Source organism: Bidens hawaiensis, unplaced genomic scaffold (genome assembly GCF_021521415.1).
Source record: "Bidens hawaiensis isolate Kalapana, Puna unplaced genomic scaffold, B.hawaiensis_p1.1 tig00034864_1, whole genome shotgun sequence".
Classification (NCBI taxonomy): Eukaryota; Viridiplantae; Streptophyta; class Magnoliopsida; order Asterales; family Asteraceae; genus Bidens; species Bidens hawaiensis.
The window spans coordinates 175,047-181,067 of record NW_027496056.1 but is presented as its reverse complement, the minus strand read 5'-3'; positions in this window follow the sequence as shown (position 1 = coordinate 181,067).

Below are 6,021 nucleotides of genomic sequence, written 5' to 3'. Positions count from 1 at the left end.
CACCCCACGGCCCGTACGAATTTTTGCTAGTATTGCCAAAGGGGTATAATCATCAAGCCGGAGGAAAAACAGAGTATGGGTCGAACCACCGAATCGGGTCAGTAATTCGGTCTTAGATACTTCCATACAATATTTTATGACCGTACGAAAGAATAGAATCAATAATTATGCCTTGACGCCACCCCGCGGCCCGTTCGAAAGTTTGCCAGTATTGCCAAAGGGGTATGTTCACCGAGCCGGAGGAAAAACTGAGTATGGGTCGAACCACCGAATCGGGTCAGAAATTTGGTCTCGGAGACTTCCATACAATATTTTATAACCCAACGAAAGAATCGGATCAATAATTATATCCTGACGCCACCCCGCGGCTCGTTCTAAATTTTGCCAGTATTTCCAAAGGGGTATGTTCACCGAGCCGGACTAAAACTGAAATGGGACGAACCACCAAAACGGGTCAGAAATTCCGTCTTTGATACTTCCATACAATATTTATGACCCTACTAAAAAATCGGATCAATAATTATGCCTTGACGCCACCCAGCGGCCCGTTTGAAAATTTTCCAGTATTGCCAAAGGGGTATGTTCACCTAGCCGGAGGAAAAACTGAGTATGGGTCGAACCACCGAATCGGATCAAAAATTCTGTCTTCGAGACTTCCATGCAATATTTTATTACCCTACGAAATAATCGGATCAATAATTATGCCCTTACGCCACCCTGCGGCCCGTTCGAAAGTTTGCCAGTATTGCCAAAGGGGTATGTTCACCGAGCCGGAGGAAAAACTGAGTATGGGTCGAACCACCGAATCGGGTCAGAAATTCGGTCTCGGAGACTTCCATACAATATTTTTTGACCCAACGAAAGAATCGGATCAATAATTATATCCTGACGCCACCCCGCGGCCCGTTCTAAATTTTGCCAGTATTTCCAAAGGGGTATGTTCACCGAGCCAGACTAAAACTGAGATGGGACGAACCACCAAATCGGGTCAGAAATTCCGTCTTTGATACTTCCATACAATATTTATTACCCTACTAAAAAATCGGATCAAAAATTATGCCTTGACGCCACCCAGCGGCCCGTTTGAAAATTTTCCAGTATTGCCAAAGGGGTATGTTCACCTAGCCGGAGGAAAAACTGAGTATGGGTCGAACCACCGAATCGGATCACAAATTCTGTCTTCGAGACTTCCATGCAATATTTTATTACCCTACGAAATAATCGGATCAATAATTATGCCATTACGCCACCCTGCGGCCCGTTCGAAAGTTTGCCAGTATTGCCAAAGGGGTATGTTCACCGAGCCTGAGGAAAAACTGAGTATGGGTCGAACCACCGAATCGGGTCAGAAATTCGGTCTCGGAGACTTCCATACAATATTTTATGTTCCTACGAAAGAATCGGATCAATAATTATGCCCTGACGCCACCCCGCGTCCAATTCGAAATTTTGTTAGTATTTCCAAAGGGGTATGTTCACCGAGCCGGAGGAAAAACTGAGTATGGGTCGAACCATCGAATCGGATCAGTAATTCGGACTTGGATACTTCCAAACAATATTTTATGAACCTACGAAAGAATCAGATCAATAATTGTGCCCTGACGCCACCCTGCGGCCCGTTCAAAATTTTGCTAGTATTGCCAAAGGGGTATGTTCACCGAGCCGGAGGAAAATCTGAGTATGGGTCGAACCACCGAATCGGTTCAGAAATTCGGTCTTGGAGACTTCCATACAATATTTTATTACCCTACGAAAGAATCGGATCAATATTTATGACCTGACGCCACCCAGCGGCCTGCTCGAAATTTTTCCGGTATTGCCAAAGGTGTATGTTCACCGAGCCGGAGGAAAAACTGAATATGGGTCGAACCACTGAATCGGATCAAAAATTCGGTATTGGTGATTTCCATGCAATATTTTATAACCCTATGAAAGAATTGGATCAAAAATTATGCCCTGGAGCCACCCCGCGGCCCGTTAGGATTTTTGCTAGTATAGCCAAAAGGGGTATGTTCATCAAGCCGGAGAAAAACTGAGTATGCATCGAACCACTGAATCGTATCAGAAATTCGGTCTTGGAGACTTCCATACAATATTTTATGACCCAAAGAAATAATCGGATCAATAATTATGCCCTGATGCCACCCCACGCGGATCGTTCGAAATTTTGCCAATATTGCCAAAGGGGTATGTTCACCGAGCCGGAGGAAAAACTGAGTATGGGTCGAACCACCGAATCGGAACAGAAATTCAGTCTTGGAGACTTCCATACAATATTTTATGACCCAACGAAATAATCGGATCAATAATTATATCCTGACGCCACCCCGCGGCCCGTTCGAAATTTTGCCAGTATTTCCCAATGGGTATGTTCACCAAGCCGGAGTAAAACTGAGATGGGGCAAACCACCAAATCGGGTCAGAAATTCGTTCTTGGAGACTTCCATACAATATTTTATAACCCTACAAAATAATCGGATCAATAACTATGCCTTGACGCCACCCAGCGGCCCGTTCGAAAATTTGACAGTATTGTCAAAGGGGTATGTTCACCTAGCCGGAGGAAAAACTGAGTGTGGGTCGAACCACCGAATCGGGTCAGAAATTCTATCTTGGAGACTTCCATACAATATTTAATGACTCTACGAAAGAATCGGAGCAATAATTATGCCTTGACTCCACCCAGTGGCCTGTTCGAAAACTTGCCAGTATTGCCAAAGGGATATGTTCACCTAGCCGGTGGAAAAACTGAGTGTGGGTCGAACCACCGAATCGGGTCAGAAATTCGTTCTTGGAGACTTCCATACAATATTTAATGACTCTACGAAAGAATCGGATCAATAATTATGCCCTGACGCCGCAGGGCGGCCCGTTCGAAATTTTTCCAGTATTGCCAGATGGGTATGTTCACCGAGCCGGAGGAAAAACTGAGTATGGGTCGAACCACCGAATCGGGTCGGAAATTCGGTCTTTGAGACTTCCATACAATATTTTATTACCCTACGAAAGAATCAGATCAATAATTATGACCTGATGCCACCCCGCGGCCCGTTCGAAATTTTGCCAGTATTGCCAAAGCGGTATGTTCACCGAGCCGGAGGAAAAACTGAGTATGGGTCGAACCACCGAATCGGATCAGAAATTCGGTCTTGGAGACTTCCATACAATATTTTATTACCCTACGAAGGAATCGGATCAATAATTATGACCTGACGCCACACCGCGGCCCGTTCGAAATTTTGCCAATATTGCCAAAGGGGTATGTTCACCGAGCTGGAGGAAAAACTGAATATGGGTCGAACCAATGAATCGGATCAAAAATTCGGTCTTCGTGATTTCCATGCAAAATTTTATAACCCTACGAAAGAATTGGATCAACAATTATGCCCTAGCGTCACCCCGCGGCCCGTTCTGATTTTTGCCATTATTGCCAAAGGGGTATGTTCGTCGAGCCGGAGGAAAAACTGAGTATGCATCGAACCACTGAATCGGATCAGAAATTCGGTCTTGAAGACTTCCATATAATATTTTATGACCCTAAGAAAAAATCGGATCAATAATTATGCCATGACGCCACCCCACGCTGCTCTTTTGAAATTTTGCCAGTATTGCCAAAGGGGTATGTTCACTGAGCCGGAGGAAAAACTGAGTATGGGTCGAACCACCGAATCGGAACATAAATTCGGTCTTGGAGACTTCCATACAATATTTTATGACCCAACGAAAGAAACGGATCAATAATTATATCCTGACGCCACCCCGCGGCCCGTTCGAAATTTTGCCAGTATTTCCAAAAGGGTATGTTCACCGAGCCGGAGGAAAAACTGAATATGGGTCGAACCTCTGAATCGGATCAAATTCGGTCTTGGTGATTTCCATGCAATATTTTGTAACCCTACGAAAGAATTGGATCAATAATTATGCCATAGTGCCACCCCGCGGCCCGTTCGGATTTTTGCCAGTATTGCCAAAGGGGTATGTTCATCGAGCCGGAGGAAAAACTGAGTATGTATCGAACCACTGAATCGGATCAGAAATTCGGTCTTGGAGACTTCCACACAATATTTTATGACCCTAAGAAAGAATCGGATCAATAATTATGACCCTATGAAAGAATTGGATCAATAATTATGCCCTGGGGCCACCCCACGGCCCGTTCGGATTTTTGCCAGTATTGCCAAAGGGGTATGTTCATCGAGCCGGAGGAAAAACTGAGTATGTATCGAACCACTGAATCGGATCAGAAATTCGGTCTTGGAGACTTCCATACAATATTTTATGACCCTAAGAAAGAATCGGATCAATAATTATGCCCTGACGCCACCCCACTCGGCTCGTTCGAAATTTTGCCAGTATTGCCAAAGGGGTATGTTCACTGAGCCGGAGGAAAAACTGAGTGTGGGTCGAACAACTTAATCGTATCAGAAATTCGGTTTTGGAGACTTCCATACAATATTTTATGACCTAACGAAAGAATCGGGTCAATAATTATATCTTGACGCCACCCCGCGGCCCGTTCGAAATTTTGCCAGTATTTCCAAAGGGGTATGTTCACCGAGCCGGAGTAAAACTGAGATGGGGCAAACCACCAAATCTGGTCAGAAATTCGGTCTTGGAGACTTCGAAAGAATTGGATCAATAATTATGCCCTGGCGCCACCCTGCGGCCCGTTCGGATTTTTGCCAGTATTGCCAAAGGGGTATGTTCATCGAGCCGGAGGAAAAACTGAGTATGGGTCGAACCACCGAATCGGAACAGAAATTCGGTCTTGGAAACTTCATACAATATTTTATGACCCTACGAAAGAATCGGATCAATAATTATGCCTTGATGCCACCCTGCGGCCCGTTTGAAATTTTGCCAGTATTGCCAAAGGGGTATGTTCACCGAGCCGGAGGAAATACTTAGTATGAGTCTAACCACCGAGTCGGATCAGAAATTCGGTCTTGGAGACTTCTATACAATATTTTATGACCCTACGAAAGAATCGAATCAATAATTATGCCGTGAGCCACCCCAGGCCCGTTTGATATTTTGCCAGTATTGCCAATGGGGTATGTTCACTGAGCCGGAGGAAAAACTGAGTATGGGTAGAACCACCGAATCGGATCAAAAATTCAGTCTTGGAGACTTCTATACACGATTTTATGATCTTACGAAAGAATCGGGTTAATAATTATGCCCTGACGCCACCCCTATGGCCTTTGTATCAAAATTCCGAACGGGTCACAGGAAAGCTCTAGGGAGCTTTCGTTGATCCGATTCTTTCGTAGAGTTATAAAATATTCGATGGAAGTCTCCAGGACCGAAAGTATGGTCAGATTTGGTGAATATCCCCACACTATGTTTTTTGGGCAAGCGGTGTACGTAACCCTAGGGCCCTTCTGGCAAAATTCCTAACGAGCCATGGGCAATCTTTAGGGAGTTTTCATTAATCCGATTCTTTCGTAGGGTCATTAAATATTCGAGGGAAGTCTCCATAACCGAAATTATGGTCAAATTCGGTGAATAGACCCATACGCCGTTTTTTAGGTAGGCGGTGTACGTACCCCTAGGGCCTTTGTAGCAAAATTTCGAATGGGCCACGGGAAAGTTTTAGGGAGCTCTCCTTAATCCAATTCTTTCGTAGGGTTATAAAATAATCGGGAGAAGTCTCCAGGACCGAAATTATCGTCAGATTCGGTGAATAGCCGCATATGCAGTTTTTTAGGCAGGCGGTGTACCTACCCTAGGGCCCTTGTAGCAAAAATATGAACGGGCCACGGACAAGCTCTAGGGAGTTTTCATTTGTCCGATTCTTTCGTAGGGTCATAAAATATTCTAGGGAAGTCTCCAGAACCGAAATTATGGTTAGATTCGGTGAATAGCCTCACACTCCGTTTTTTGGGCAGACAGTGGACCTACCCCCAGGGCCCTTCTGGCATAATTCCGAACGGGTCACGGGCAAGCTATAGGGAGTTTCTATTGATCTGATTGTTTCGTAGGGTAATAAAATATTTGAGGGAAGTCTCCAGAACCAAA